The following is a 16,924-nucleotide window of genomic DNA, read 5'->3' as shown; positions in this document are numbered from 1 at the left end:
CAGCAAATAAACTTAGCAAAAGAGATGCTCTCATCCACCATGCAAGTGTGGTACGATGGTTACTTTAAATTTAATTATATTTAATAAGGAAGTTCAGTTCTTTAATTGTTATGAACAGGGATTGCCTGTAGCCTGTATGTAGATCAGTTCTTTAGTATTTTGTTCCTCCAGCCTGTATAATCTAATCCAAAGCATACTGATGTTTTTGGGATTCTTTTTCCTGTTTTCTGGCCATTTCAGATGTCATGCTGTAAGAAGTTGCTCAATCAAATTGTGCTTGTGTTGACAAAAATCAACCAACATCATTTTGAAGTTTTTCAAGTGGCACATGTGTTCAGCTCTCCTTTACTTTTTCATCTTGTACTCTAAAAGGTAGGGGTTAGTGTGCTTTTGTGTAAATATGATTTGCTTCTGTTTGTAAGTCTGGGTCTAAACAGTGACTGATAGGCATAAAGTCAAAAGATAAACAATGTTTGAATTATTTTGCTATGATTGTGTCAGAAATTTTATCCTATTTGTAAAACAAAATGTATTTTAACAAAGATCCAGCAAAGGTTATCAGTGATACTAATGGGTGTTCCTGCTTTAACAAGTACTTAGATAGGTGAAGATTAGACTAAAGCATTGCATTTTCCTATCTTATTGCTTTTATATAATATAACATACTGTAATATCATATATAAGGATGTCCATAGTTATAAAACACTTGTGGGTACAATTCAGCCACAAGAAAAAAAAAAAAAGAAAAAAAAAAGACGACTATTCTGAGACAACTGCTTGATTCCCCTTTGTACTTTCCTCTTAATACCTGAAATACAGTAGCAACATATTACCTCAGCCACATGCTTCTTTACACAGTGAGCTACAGCATTGTCCTTAGAAAAGTCATTTTTACTTTGCCAGTTCCTGGGAACTGATGACTTCGAGGATACACACACTGAGAGTTTGCAGTCAGGAGGCTTTGCTGCATCATTTGGCTTACAGGCATTTGTTTCTTCTCTCTGAAGTTACCTTGGTAAGAGATGAGTGGGCCTTCCAGATGTGCCCACATGGGCATACCCAGAGCATATTTATAGGGTATGACAGAGTTGGAACATGTGGAGCATGGTGCAGAAGGTCTGCTTTTTGCCCAATCAACAGGACGGCAAATTTCATCCCACTCAGACCTCACTATTTCAAAGTAGACAAAATGGGTAAACAGGCTTTCAAAGTCAAGACTCTTGGTACACAACTGTGGCTGCTCTTGAGCATCTAGCTTCTTACAGCACTGCTCAGCAGAGCCAGCAAAGTGATAAAAACAGATCCCTAGGAACAAACAAAGCTACCCTGAGCATCTCCTTGAAGAGGTCTGTACCCAAGGATGCTGCCCCTTGTGCACAGCTGAGTATACACAGCAGCAGTCTGAGCTCCAGCATGGCTTGAAGGTTTCTGTGGCCATCAGAAAGCTCCTGCCTGAATGGCTGGAAGCCCACCTGGCACCCACTAGTGTTCATGGGGGAACTACAGACCCCACTGCTTCTGCTCTAGATGCATCTGGGCACACCATCTGTCTGAAATGAGCTGACCTCACAGCAGCACTGGACATCTGCATACCTTTGAAGGCAGATCTCCCAGAGTCTGAAGTGTCAGGAATTACAACAAGCCCCAAAGCCACAATTACTTCTGGGAATGCAGTAAAGGGTATTTTAAAGAGACATTAATGTCCCACCCACACCTTCAGAAGACCCTCTACCCAGGGACCTGTGTCTTTATTTATGTTGTGGGTGTGAAATAAAGGAGTTGCAACACCACAGGGAGCAAGACCTATTACCCTTTCTTGCATTCTATGAGAAAATGCATCTGCAGCAGTCTCCAGCAGTCAGATTTCCCCAGAGCCTAGCTATTTACCTCTTCTCTAATTCTGAAGCTCTGTCTTTTCCTAGAACTGTGTTTAGATTTTGCATCTTCAAAACATGGTTGCTATGTACTTCAGCTTCAGCGCAGCAAGAACTTTGCACCCCAGCCCCCATGCAGGCTGCCTAATGGCAAAAATTGTTCCTGAGTGGGTGAAAAATTCCAGTCAGGTCACTGGAGCTTCCCGCAGCACCATATGCTACCAACAATATGTAATGAAAATTCATCTCAGGTTGTGAAACATATTGAACTGCTAAAATCAACAAAATGCTGGCAGGGAATGTTCTCTGAGGTTATCTTTAGATTGAATCTGCTTGGACTTTTGACACCTACTCAGCAATGTCTCTTGGCACGCAAGAAACATCTTATCAAAATGCTGAAAATGTTTAGTCAGTAACTAATTTATTCCCTAGTAAATGTCTTTGCTTCCCAAATTCTCTTTCCTCTCTCTCTCTCTTTTATTTAGTGTTTGGATGCTTAACTATAATAATATAACAGACAGAAGGTGATATTTTTGGGAAAGAGATGCAATTTGTGACCTGAAGAAGAGCTTATCTCTCTGTGGAAAGGACAAAGGTTTCCATTTAAATAGTCTTTCAGGAAGTTCTATGCCTTCAGTATATTAAGTTGTCTGTTGTTACTACTGTAATGTTATATGCTGTTATTTTACACAAATATGACCTGTAGTTTTGCCTACTGATGGGAAAACAAGTAGGGGTTTTTTTGTTTTGTTTTGTTTTGTTAGTGGTGGTGTGTTGTTTTTTGTTGTTTGTTTGTTTTTTTGAGAAACAGTACACATGTGCATTATATGTACATACAGTAGTCTGTTATTCAAAATACTCAGTGTGACAACTGTACATGCTCATGCCTCAGTTATTTTTCTCTGCCTATTTTGCAACAATTATACAAGCAACACATACGCATCTGTGTTTGTATATATAAATATTTTTATAAGTGCCGATGTCAAAACATATGTATGTATACATATCCAACTGTTGCAAAGTAATCAGTATGTATATATATGCCAAAGGTAAATATGTATTAGCAAACAGAGTAGTACCATACAAGATGTCAGCTTTGCAACTCTCTCTTTACATCTACTCATGTGTTCATACAAAGCTAGGCAATGTGTTTCATGGAAAATTGTAGAAGTTGAAGCCGTTTCATATTATAAGTCATAGCACACAGAATCACAGAATTTTTCTAGGTTGGAAGAGACCTCAAGGTCATCGAGTCCAACCTCCAACCTAACGCTAACAGCCCTCCACTAAACCATATCCCTAAGCTCTACATCTAAACGTCTTTTGAAGACTTCCAGGGATGGTGACTCCACCACTTCCCTGGGCAGCCTGTTCCAGTGCCTCACAACCCTTTCAGTGAAGAAGTTCTTCCTAACATCTAACCTAAAACTCCCCTGGCTCAACTTAAGCCCATTCCCCCTCGTCCTGTCACCAGGCACGTGGGAGAACAGGCCAACCCCCACCTCGCTACAGCCTCCCTTGAGGTACCTAAAAAGAGCGATAAGGTCACCCCTGAGCCTCCTCTTCTCCAGGCTGAACAAGCCCAGCTCCCTCAGCCGCTCCTCGTAGGACTTGTTCTCCAGGCCCCTCACCAGCTTCGTTGCCCTTCTCTGTACCCGCTCAAGCACCTCCATGTCCTTCTTGTAGCGAGGGGCCCAAAACTGAACACAGTACTCGAGGTGCGGCCTCACCAGAGCTGAGTACAGGGGGACGATCACCTCCCTAGCCCTGCTGGTCACGCTGTTCCTGATACAAGCCAGGATGCTGTTGGCCTTCTTGGCTACCTGAGCACACTGCTGGCTCATATTCAGCCGACTATCCACCATCACTCCCAGGTCCTTCTCTGCCTGGCAGCTCTCCAACCATTCCTCTCCCAGTCTGTAGCTCTGCTTGGGGTTATTGCGCCCCAGGTTCAGGACCCGGCACTTGGCCTTGTTGAACTTCATGCCGTTGACCTCAGCCCATCGGTGCAGCCTATCCAGATCCTCCTGCAGAGCTTTCCTACCCTCAAGCAGATCGACACACGCACCTAACTTGGTGTCATCTGCGAACTTACTGAGGGTGCACTCGATGCCCTCGTCCAGATCATCGATGAAGATATTAAAGAGGACCGGCCCCAGCACCGAGCCCTGGGGGACGCCACTAGTGACTGGCCTCCAACTGGACTTGGCTCCATTCACCACGACTCTTCGGGCCCGGCTATCCAGCCAGTTTCTAACCCAGCGAAGCGTGCGCCAGTCCAAGCCAAGAGCAGCCAGTTTCTTGAGGAGAATGCTGTGGGAGACGGTGTCAAAAGCCTTGCTGAAGTCAAGGTAGACCACATCCACAGCCTTTCCCTCATCCACCCAGCGCGCCACATGACTGCTTAAAGCACGTAACCTCTCCCACAAGCTTACAATCTTACATTCAGTTGGAATTTAAGAGTATATATATATATATAAAAAAAAATCAAAATTTTAAAAGGAAACAAAAGGTGGTACACAAAGACAAATGGCACATCTCATGTGTATGACGGATCTAAATAAAGCCTGCTGTGTGGGAGCACAAATCCACATACACAGGATTAACACACATATAAATGAGAATATGCAGACTCACACCTACAAATAGTATAATAATCTCAGCTGCAAACTGATGACTCTTTTTCCAGAACATAGATTTATTACCTACTTAGTCATTACCATTCTGTTTTAATAACTGTGATTAGACACCATCACAAAATGCATCATACATTTTCTCCAAATCTCCAATCTATTTTGCCTTCTGGCTTTATTTCTGCAATCACTTGTTTCATGCATTTCTTAAAGTCTAATACTCTGACCCTCCCTACTCAGTCCTTGAACTGTTTCAAGACAAAACAACACAAAACTAAATTCTAAACAAAAGATAGTTCAACTCAAGTACACAAAATATTTCAAAAGTAAAAAGACAACAGAAATGTATCTTTTCTGGCTGTAAAATCCCAGTGGGAAGCCCAAGTTAGGATTTTAGCAGAGCAGCCAAAATATTTAAACTTCAATCTGAAGGTGTGAGTGCACAGACATATCTTCAAGGAGGAAAGCAAGACTCTGCATTCTGAGCTCCTGGGACCTGCTACACAAACAGGTCAAAGCAAATTGGAAAAATCTCATTGCATATATATTTTTTTTCTGCTAATCAAGAGAAAAAACAAGAATGCTGTGAAAGTTATAAAGGAAAGTATAGTGGAGACTTTCCTCTTCCATATCTGGTAAGCTTACTGTCATAGAAGTAATCCACAACAGAAGGGTATTAACAGCAGTCAATGCTATACTTTTTATTGGGAATAATTGTAGTTGTAGACCTCACCTAAAAAGTAATAATGCTAGAGAATAAGAGATGAACTCGTGAAAGGTTTTAGACCTCATCATAAGCCACAGGTGAGTTTAATAGCATTCTCATATAAAACAGTACAAAGCATTTTGGTGCACAGGGTTGAAACAAAAAAGACAAGTCTTTACACTAAGTGAATGGCTTTATGTGATACTTCCTTCTTTAGCCTAGCCAGCATTATTGTAAGCAATATTGTGCCTGAGCCTTATTCTCCCCAGACAGGTTCATTTGCAGGCAGTAGGCAGGAGGAGCCTTACTGCGCTGAGGCAGAGTGGAAGAGGAAATGAAGGAGCATAGTGGAATTTTTATTGAGTTGCACTCTGTATTCCTTGTCCTTGAAAAACATGGTGCTATTTCCACACCTGATTTCATCAGGAGGATCTGAGGCCAAAGAACTGCTCATCATGTGCCAGCCTAGACCCTGGATCCTCCAAGCCATTGTGCAGACAGCTCTCTGCTCCTGTGCAGAGAGTGTTGCTTTTGTTCCTGGTGTTTGGCTCATGTGGTTCCCCATGCAGGAATAACAACTAAGGATTTTTCTCCACTTGTGTTAGCCCATGTAGTCTGAAGTACAATGAGATTTTAAAGGCAAAGCCAAAAAGTTTCTATGTGTAAAAAAATTATTGCCAGAACTGAGCAACAAATACATAATTATTTCATGGTAGTGGCTTTCTCTCCACTTTCCTATTCCATTGTAGTCAGGTTCCCTATAACTTTTGATTTCAATATTTCTTGTTCTTCTCTGTTTTCCTCTTATTTTAATTGTTTTTCCCCCTTCCTGTTTCCTTCCCTAACAGAGCAGGGACACAGTGGTATTTTACTTTGTATGAAACTTCCAAATACATTCTATTTGCAAAGGTTCCTCTTTAGTAGGATGAGGGAAGTCAGCCTTCCTTATTACGGCTTCCATTAATTGTGCTTCAGCAGGCCACAGGAAAGCTCATGATATGTGCACAAAGTTGACTCTATAAATCATAAGTAATGGAGATGAAATTTTGTGGAGTCTCCAAGAGGGAAGTGATTACAGCCGTAAAATATCATCTTTGCAAGAAAAATTGTGTAATAATAACTTTGTGGGATTTCATATTACTGCTGTAACTTAGAGATGAGCACTCGGGTGCATCAAGAGCTTTAATAATGTATGTGTAGGTGGCAAATTACTCATAAAGAATCTACTGACTTGTGGATAATGTTCATTTTATATTCCCAAACATAACTTAAGCCTTTGGGTAGATGTCATTTCATGCCCCATACTCATGACATCTAGCAGGAATATTGAAAGTAGAGTGTGCTGACCACTTCCCTGTGTATAAGCACTCCTTCTCCCTGCAAGATATTTCCTATGGAATTCCAATGAAGGCAGGGGATGAAGCACATATATTGTAAGCATTTTGGTGCAAAATAAACCAACCTACTTATCAAGGGCCTGCATAAGTCTACTATCTAGCATTTCTGTACTCTAAATTAGAGAAAACTTTATACTGGAGTCACTTTAGTGTCTGGCAAGTTGGAAACACAATACAAAACATGTAAATGAAAAGCAGGACATCTTAAAAATAACCCATACAATAGGCTGCTAGAGCTTTTGTTTTTAAATTAGAGCAGGCTGGTTCCTTGTACTAACAGAAAATAAATCACACTGAGCTATCAATAAAGAGAAATCTCTCCTTCTCTCTCTCAAACATCCCCAAGCCTCAGATAGAACAGTACTCACATTTTCATTGATTCGGGGCCAATATTTCTATGTAATTGCCTAACACAAATACTTTGTTCTATCTGATGCGATTTTGGAAAAGACACAATGTCCAAATGTGGCAAGACAGAAAAATATCAGCCTTTTACATAAGTTGCAGATATGCACACACCTTGAACTTCTGTCTCTTTCATTTCCTTGAAGCTTGCCTCCTCAGGTAATCCCTTGCCTCTTCCTGCTGGGGTTCCTACTCACTAAAGGTACTTGTTTGAACCAGATCTTTTCTTCTTTTAGCTGCTGGGCTCCTTACTGCAGTGGCATCCCTTTTGTCAAACAGAAAAAATGCTACCAGAAACAAAAATCTGTTACAGAGCATGAGGTTGCAAACCCACTGCATTGCTTCTAAACAAGGCAGCCATGTCTTTTGGTCCACATTCCCTTTTGTTTCTGCATAACTGTAAATGTAACATCAACTCTGTCAATTGTTATAGATGCAAACTGAGCTGGAGAGTAAACTCAAGTCAGAAGTCAAACTAATCACAGCTATGCTGGGTAGGCAGGTCTGCCTGGTAGTTTGTATATTGGCCTTAAACCAGTTAAAAGAAGAATAGTATATATTCTCAGGCTAGAAGTATACACTTATATATATATATATCCATTTGGCTATTTTTAAATAGCAGAACCAAAAATCTGTCAACAGATTATTCTTTTCCGTATCTGTTCATAGTACTTCACAGTACAAAACAACTTTTTCTTATACTAAAAGGTAAGACATTTGTGATGATCTTTGAAATAATAACTCATATGCTAGCTATTTTTCTTGAGGTTATCATTCTGAATATTTTATATGTGGAGAAACAATAGGCAAATTTGTACTTCTCAATAGCTGTACAACATACTGGGAGAAAATGAACACATTTTATTTGGCTTTTTCTATTTGTTTCTTTGTGGTGTGCAGCAGGAAACCCTGGAATATATTACTTAGATCTTTCAATGCAAGTCCTTAAATGCACTAGAGGAGCATTACAAAAGATATTCCCAATAGTTCTAAATCCATGTTTGCACCACGTACAGCAAATCCGATATAGTAAGTAAGTTACTAAATATGATGAACTTCAGAGGCTTGCCAAGCCCTTTGTGCTCCGTGTTTGGCAGGCATGTTTTGTCCTTGCTTGCTGCTATGGACCTTAGAGTGTTTATTGATCTCAGTTTGTCACCCTGAGGTCAAATTACAGCTACGTGGAGCTGCACCTTCAAGCCACTCTGAGATTATAGCTAAGGCAATGAAGCAGGACACAGTCTGTGTCTCTGAGCTGTGTTTTCCATGAAGATCTCAGAAACTCCACAGTTCTGACTACCAGCTGGCCAACTTTCAGCTGAAGTTCAAGCTATCCTTTAAATTAGCTGCTACAGGGCTACTGCTCTCCACAGGTGTTTCTGTTACAATCACATGATATTCAGCCTGACAGCAGCCTTCCTCTAAAGTGTTTTGGGACTGGACACCAGGCAGGTTGGTCCTTTCCTTGCTGATTCAACAACAACTAGATCTAGAGAAAGGCAGATCTCCAAAAGTCATTTACTCTCTTAAGTAGGCTGCTGAGAGCAAAATCAAAACAGGAAGGTTTTTTCTTAAGATATCTTCATTTTATGATGGATATGTTTTTAAAGGTAAGTTTTAAAAACTTGAGCAGGGAACTGTCTAAGGTACAGGGATAAGAAAATAAATATACCCTCAAGTAGACTTGATCTAGTGTCCCTTGAGGGCAGTGTCTATAATTTCACTAATGACAAGAACTTCTGTATTTCCCTGTACCTATCTAATTTCAAAACCAACAGAAGGAAATATTCTTGCCTAAAATATGCAATCAGACTTGCAAAATGCAAAGCATCTGCTAGTTCCTTTGAGCTGGAAAGACCACCAGAAATATCCATGCTTGCAGTTGTCTATGACCTTAGGAGTTACAAGACGTAAATAGGGTTTTGTGTTTTTGTAGAGTCCTGAGAAATATCTAAAAATATAATAATCCATGCCAACGTCAGCTGTAGAAGTGAACATATTTCTTGTTCAGAACTTCCTTATGCAGGATTTGACCTGTATGCATAGAAGGGACCAGAAGGAGACCTGTCCACAGTCCTCGATAGTCTTAATGTATCTGCCTCGTGCTCTGCTTTTCTCCTGTTGCTCTGAGTTTGTTTGTTTGTGTTTCGTTTGTGTTTTTTTTTTTGTTTGTTTGTTTGTTTGTTTTTTCCACAAGCAGCTTCTAGCTTCAGCTTGAAGCTGCCTGAAAGCATTACCTCTCCTGTCTTCCTGTCTTTGACCCACATGCCAGAGGTGACTTTCTGTTCCACCTGGAGGGCTCAGCTCCAGCCAGCAGGGGTGTGCAGGCCAGCCCTGGTGGTGGCAACCTCCTCAGAGGGACAGAATGAGGTAGAAGCCACCTCCCCAGCAGGACCATCCTCTTCAGAAAAACATCTTTGGTGGTAACTGACCAATTGGGGAAAAGGTGCTAAACTGGTAAACTAGGAAATGAAACAATCTTCTGATTGGAAACCAAAAAGTGTCTGCATGCATTTTCAAGTGGGGATTTAATAAACTATTCTATACTAGTAGGGATTTTGCTTGCACAAGAAAATGCGCAGCATCAGAATGAAGTGCTCACATGAACTGAAAACACAAATTGATGTATATATTATTTCACTGCATTATTAAAAGCCACATAGACATGGTTTACAGACTAAACTGCTATCTCTGTTGACCTTTGATCTCCAGACAATGAACAAGTACGAACTGTTGGTTGGTTTCTAAAATAAATTGTCTTTTTCCTGCTACTTTCTGTAGAGATTCATTAAAAGGTTAGAATGGCATACAAATAAATACACCCTTATAGAAAAATTTTAATCAGTTTCGGTCATTATTTTCAAGAAGATCCATAGTTCAGAAATTGCACAGCTTGTGAAGTGATTGAGGATTTCCTCAGTAACCATTTTCTGATTCAAAGTTCTAAAAAGAAATGTTATTTTGTCCAAAACAGATTTTTTTTTTTTTTTTTTTTTGTTATCTACATGTGCTTTGGCAGTTTTAAAATGGAAAAAACTTTGATTTTTTTTTAAATTGTTTCCTTTCCATTTCCAGTTTTTATTACTCTTCTATCTGGATTGATTTTCATGCATGAATAGTAATTGCTTTAAAAATACTAACTTGAGATAAAAATGTTCTTTTCCATTCTCTGCATGCTCAAATGTCTTTTTTATCCTAAACTTTACAATGGTAGCTTATGATTAAATAGATTTTAAAAAAAAGAGCATGCACCTGGCTGCATATAATAAGAAGGTGATTGAATGGTGTTGATGATGTACACTCAGAAGGGAAGCTATTATGTGCATTAGAGCATATTATTCCCTGGCTATTGGCTGTGTTTTATTTCATCTGCAAATAAGTAAACATGGCACGAGATACATCTTGCCCAGCTCCTGAATTGAACATCTTGCTAGGCTTGGCTTGTGAAGCATGCAGTGCCCCTGTGCTGACTTTGCTTCACACAGGCTGTCAGGAGTGGGATGCCATTGCTGGATGGAGAGCTGATTTTAAGCCCAGGGGCCTATCCCAGCCTACTTGTCCTGCAAAGAGATGTCTTTTCTCAGCCCCTTGTATTGCTACTCTCAAAGGTGAAGTCACCGGGAAGAACTAAATCCAGCATCTCCTACAGGCTCTGAACTACAGGGCACCACTAACAACTTCTGTCCCATACCATGAGGCTGAACCACATAGGGATGAGCTGCAATCACTCAACACATAGAGGTGAACATCTGAGGGCAGATGTACAAGGAACTGACCTGAGCATTTATCCCATGGCCAAAGCAAACCTGTCAGGAAATATTTTGCATGTTCAAAATTTAGTATTTTGAAAAGAAAAAAAAAAATCTTATGCTGGACAGTTTCCTCTGCCTCAGTATTTTCTGATTCTAAGCCAAATTGACGAATTGCTTTTGGGCTTCTTTTGTTGCATTTTAAGGAAGTGAGAGCAAAAATATGCAGATTGCACAAGAAAATGAGTTCCCATGAGAGGTATTTTTTTTTTTTCAGTTTTTCAGGTCAATGTGTTCCTTATGGTTAAGTGACATTTCACTAAAAATCTAAATTCTTGACTGGCATCTGTTTGAAATAAAACTGCAAATCCAAACATCACTGATGTGAACCATGATGCTGGTTCTTATTCCATCCAGAACACATGAGTATGACATCACCAAATATTTAAAAGACCTTACATCATCACAAAATTGGATTCTACCTTCTACTGTAAAAAAAAATGTTTCTGTATTCTCTAAAGAAAAATTGATTCTTTTTGTGCCTACTCTGGATGCTGCAATGCTTTTATGCCTATAGCAGCTGATTGCTTTGACCCTGAAGTCCTTCTTGCAGTGCTGCTGACTTGCTGAATCACAGAGTTCATTCACAGCCTCCTGCCAGAGAATAATATACTGAATGCAAAAATTGCTATAGCAGCAATAAAAAAAAAATGAAATCAGATAATACAAAAAATAAAAATAAATAAAATAATAAATAGGCAAAATACTAATAAAAGACTTGTGAAGGTCAAGCAGATGAATGGCAGTGTGACTTCGTATGCCACAAATTTTAAGTATTAAACTTCCCCACATGAAAGCTGTCCTGGTTTCAGTTAGCACAGAATTAATTTTCTTCCTAGTAGCTGGTGGAATGCTGTGTTTTGGCTTAGAATGAGAAGAGTGCTGATAACACCCCGATGCTTTAATTGTTGCAGAGCAGTGCTTATACTAAGCCAAGGACATCTCAGCCTTTGCTCTGTCCTGCCAACGGGCAGGCTGGGGGGTGCAGTAAGAGCTGGGAGGGGACAGACCCAGGACAGGTGACCCAAACTAGCCAAAGGGGTATTCCATACCATCTGACGTCATGCTAAACAATATATAGGGGTGGCTAGCCGGGGGGAGGGGGCCGGACTGCTCGGGGTTAGGCTGGGCATCGGTCAGCGGGTGGTGAGCAATTGCATTGTGCATCACTTGTTTGTACATACTATTATTACTTTTGTATTATCCCCATTGTATCATCATTATTATTATTGTTATTATTATTTTTGTTATTTTTTTTTTCCTGTCTTATTAAACTGTCTTTATCTCAACTCACGGGCTTCACTTTCCATTTCTCTCCCCCGTCCCAGAGAGGGAGGGGGGAGGGTGAGCGAACGGCTGCGTGGTGTTTAGCTGCCGGTCGGGTTAAACCACGACAAAAGCTTACTTTGACTTCCCCTGATGTTTCAGTGATAATAAGGACACCGAAAGCAGGAAATTCAAGTAATATTCTTGCATTGTCTTTAATTACTCCCATGGGTGTGAAAACTTCAGAATAGTATAAAATAGCACCAAGGGCAAGAGCTACCAAGGGATGGAGGTTCCTGAATCTCTCCTAATTCCAGCTTTAGAGATGCAACCTCTACATGACTGTGACTTGATCTTGAAGGTATCCAAAGGCATTTTAGGTGCTATAACACTGAAGTTCTTTAAGTATCACAAATTTATTTTCTGAAAAAGAAAAAAGAAAAAAAAAAAAAAACACTACAAGCCATGATGCTACCAATGAAGCAATTTGGACTTAATTGCTAGCTAGATGCCTACACACACCAGTGCAGATAAATCACCCTTCCTCTACAAGTGCATCTGCTGCCCTGGATTTGCCATCATCTATCCAATGCACTTGGTAGCTGGCATCACAGAACAGGAGAGGGGATCGCTCCTGCTGCAATTTAGCATCAAAGGCAGACTTTGGCCATGCCAGACGATTTGCTGTGCCCAGAATTCACCTGACTTGTGACTGGGTAGACTTGTATGCTCTTTACTGCCTTGTGTCCAGCAGTTGAGACTTCTGTGCTGGAAATCTGAGGGATCTGCATGCTCCAAGCTGTTTTACCTGCCACATCTGTCACCTGAAGGAGTCATCCTGACCTGCTTACTTAGAGCACATTTAATGCATCTGACCCTGCACAAATCTAGCCAGCTGTTAACCTCCATGCAGGAGGATTAAGTCCTCCTTGAACTCTGTGGGAGTCTTTCATATAATAAAGCATCAATTAAAATAAAAGTTAGGAAAAAAGGCCTAGATAGCTGGGGAGGGATGTCTTATGAAAAGGCAGCTACATTTTAGCCCTGTTCTTGGATTCACCAAGGGGAAGTTATGCTCGACCAACCTCGTTGCCTTCTATGATGGCATCACCAGCTGGGTAGATGGGGGGGGAGCAGTGGATGTCATCTATCTTGACTTTAGCAAGGCTTTTGATACTGTTTCCCATGACATCCTACTAGCAAAGCTGAGAAAGTGTGGGATAGATGAGTGGACGTCAAGGTTGGTTGAGAACTGGCTGTCTGGCCAAGCTCAGAGGGTGGTGATTGGAAGAGCAGAATGTGGCTGGAGGCCCGTGACTAGCGGTGTTCCCCAGGGGTCAGTGCTGGGTCCGGTCTTGTTCAACATCTTCATCGACGACCTTGATGAGGGAACAGTGTCTGCCCTCAGCAAGTATGCCGATGACACAAAGCTGGGTGGAGTGGCTGACACGCCAGAAGGCTGTGCTGCCATTCAGTGAGACCTGGACCAGCTGGAGGGATGGGCAAGAAGACACCAAATGAGATTTAATAAGAGCAAACATAGAGTCCTGCACCTGGGAAGGAACAACCAGAAGTATCAATCAGTACAGGCTGGGGGATGACCTGCTGGAGAGGAGCTCTGAGGAGAAGGACCTGGGGGTCCTGGTGGACGACAGGTTGACCACGAGCCAGCACTGTGCCCTTGTGGCCAAGAGGGCTAATGGGATCCTGGCATGCATTAAAAGGAGCGTGGCCAGCAGGTCAAGGGAGGTGATCCTCTCCCTCTACTCTGCCCTGGTCAGGCCTCACCTGGAGTACTGTTCTGGGCTCCCTGGTACAAGAAAGACAGGGATCTCCTGGAAAGAGTCCAGCGGAGGGCCACAAAGATGATACGGGGCCTGGAACATCTTCCCTATGAAGAAAGGCCGAGAGACCTGGGCCTATTCAGCCTGGAAAAGAGAAGACTGAGAGGGGATCTCCTCAGTGTATATAAATATCTGAGTGGTGGGCGACAGAAGGATGTAGCCAACCTCTTCTCAGTGGTTTGTGGGGATAGGACAAGGGGCAATGGCTGCAAGTTAGAACACAGGAAGTTCCGCACTGACATGCGAAAGAACTTCTTCACCGTGAGGGTGACGGAGCATTGGAGCAGGCTGCCTAGGGAGGTTGTGGAGTCTCCTTCTCTGGAAATATTCAAGGCCTGTCTGGATGCCTACCTGCGCAGCCTGCTCTGAGGAACCTGCTTTGGCAGTGGGGTTGGACCCGATGATCTTTCGAGGTCCCTTCCAACCCCTACAGTTCTGTGATTCTATCCAATTTTCAAACTAGGATGGAAATCTCCTCTCCTCTCCTTCTCCTCTCCTCTCCTCTCCTCTCCTCTCCCTCTCCTCTCCTCTCCTGCCAGGAACAGTGTTTTCTTATGATACTGCAGTGAATAAAACCTAGAACTAGAGAAATATAAAAACTCAGCAAGAGAAATAAAGTAGAGAGACAATTCTTCCCAGCTATAGCTGAAATGGAGGCTTATTGGGTTTCCAAGGCATTCTGGCCTTCAGACTCTAAATAAATCTTTATTGTTTTTATTATATATCTGAAAGAAAAGAGACTGCTGAGTAATAACAAAGAATTTGCAGACCTGTTTGTACAACCTGAATCCCTCATTTAGGGAAGTTTATTGGGTGATCAAGGACTCTTGGGAGAAGAGGTGATGCAGTCCTCTCTCACCTCCTGGACTGCTCAGAGCTTCCCATAATGTAGCTATGATGCTGTCACTTCACATATGCACAAAACAGTGATGTGCAAAAGAGAGTACGGCTTTGGTATACAGCCAAATACTTTGAAACGCGATGAGATCATTTAAGGCAGATTTTGACCAAAAGTAGCACTCCTACCACAACAGATCTTAACAGGGACCCATACCCATCCAACTCCTTCTATGTTTGAAGTCAGTTAATGCCTTATAAACTTACAACCTCTTTGAGATGGCCTGCATTGCTAACACTTTTCAAACTGGTAGAGAGGAATGGAAATCTGCCATGCCTCAATGCTCAGCAATCAAAATACTTATGGAAACCCTTCCCCCCAGAAAAGAAAAAACAAAAATCTTCCCTTCCCTTCCCTTCCCTTCCCTTTCCTTCCCTTCCCTTCCCAACAGCTCTATACTGATACTAGCAGCATTTGCAAACATAGTATAAAATAGAACTGAGTTTTTGGTGTTACTCCATCTTCCGATGTTGCAAAACAAATATATTATGCCTAGTTTTAGGGCAATTCCGGGGAGTCTTACAGAGCTCCTTTTCAGGCAGTGCTCATGTCAGCTTCCATGAGCTTCAGGATTTCATCTTTCTCTTGCACATCATGTGATCTCAGATGAAACAAGGTTCCTTGACAGTTATGCTCAATATCCTATTTTAGGAGGAGGCTTTATTTTTCTTTTTGTGAAAGGAAGAAATAGAAGGAAAGGTGAAAGGGAGAACACCATGCTAATCTCAGATTTAGTATGACAGCAAGTAAGCAGTGCTATTTTAGGAAGCTGTTCAGGCACAGGATTCCCTTAGTCTGTTAATTCATTTGAATAAAGCATAAGCTAACCCCTCTCTTGACGTGTCGGTCGCAGTGGACAATCCTCTTCTCTGCACACACATGCAGGCAGTGACATGGAGCTACAATGAAAGCCACCACAATGTTTGGAAGTACAGCTAGGTATAAATGACTCACTAAGCCTTTAATACTTCCGTCCACAGTGAGGCTTACGTCTAAATGAAAATGACATGATCCTTCTTCGAAATGCAAGGAATGAGTCCTTCTTTACTGCTTCCCCCATCCATGTTGTTGTTGTTCTTGACTTCTGAATAAGATGGTGCCTGTGGAGAAGCAAAGTAAGGGTTGGAAACCCCTTAATTTATTTCAGATGTGTCTAATGAGACTCCACCTCTCCCCACATAACCTCACATCTATGATAACTGGTGTCAGTTCATTGATCACCTGAGGCAGCTGGAGTAAAATCAGGCTTCTACCACACATGGAAAATCTGATGCTGATGTTTGCAGAGGTTCTGGTCTCTGTGGGAGCCTGCAAAGCTGAGTTATGCACTATGGAAGTGCAGCATTTTTTCCGCATCCTATGCAGGGGGTGCAGGCCTAACATGCTCTCACAGTGGGAGAGGGAGAAGTGACATGCTCTAGGCTTGCTAGTTTCACTGTGATGCTGAGGAAAATAAATCAGACAAAGCAACAACTTGGCCCCTGTGAACAGCAATGCTGAAAGAGTCCTGCTCTGCCTGAGCTGACCTGACCATGGTCCCACATAAACATCAGAACTAGTGTGCTGGGAAAAGAGAGTTCCTGGTCATCTAATAAAGACAACAGCACAGATGAAATTTAGCATGCCCGGGCTGGCATTTAACCATGTTACCAAAGCAACCTGCAGCCTGTAAACATCAGGAAACAAATTTACTTAAGGTTCCTGCTGACTTGTGCCAGTGGGGAAACTACGGGGCAGCAGAGGCCAACTGGAGGAGCCCAGCAGGGTGGTGGGCACCCATCTTCCCTGGCAGCAACCTGCCTGGGAGGAACACAGCCCTGGGGCAGGGGAGAGCTTCTGTGGTACAGCCAGGGGATGCGCTGATTCAGGGTCACCCCTCAGCCCATTCCAGCCCATCAGTGAGGCTGCCACACAGCAGAAATTTTAACAAAGGTCTAACAGCACCGTGGTACTACTTCTGTGAAGAGTGACTATGCCTTGAGTGCATGAAGGTGAGATTAGCTACAGTTCTCTACCCTGCTATTAGGGCATGTGACACCAGACCTGTAACATACTATAGCCATGTGTTGAGATTCCAGAAGTACTTCACTGA

General features: G+C 42.0%; 1 long non-coding RNA gene across 2 annotated transcripts in view; it reads left to right on the top strand.

The window, feature by feature from the left end:
• LOC311208337 overlaps positions 1-3,157 on the top strand; it is a 36,938-nt gene extending 33,781 nt beyond the window's left edge. For both annotated transcript variants that reach the window (XR_014618332.1, XR_014618333.1), the window contains exons 3-4: positions 241-372; positions 2,360-3,157. This is a non-coding gene — a long non-coding RNA (uncharacterized lncRNA). The remainder of the gene's footprint in view (positions 1-240; positions 373-2,359) is intronic.
• The last annotated feature ends 13,767 nt before the right edge of the window (positions 3,158-16,924 follow it).

Source organism: Netta rufina (assembly GCF_964035555.1).
Source record: "Netta rufina genome assembly, chromosome: 3".
Classification (NCBI taxonomy): Eukaryota; Metazoa; Chordata; class Aves; order Anseriformes; family Anatidae; genus Netta; species Netta rufina.
Note: the sequence above shows the minus strand (reverse complement) of the source record. Positions and strands in the feature narration are given on the sequence as shown.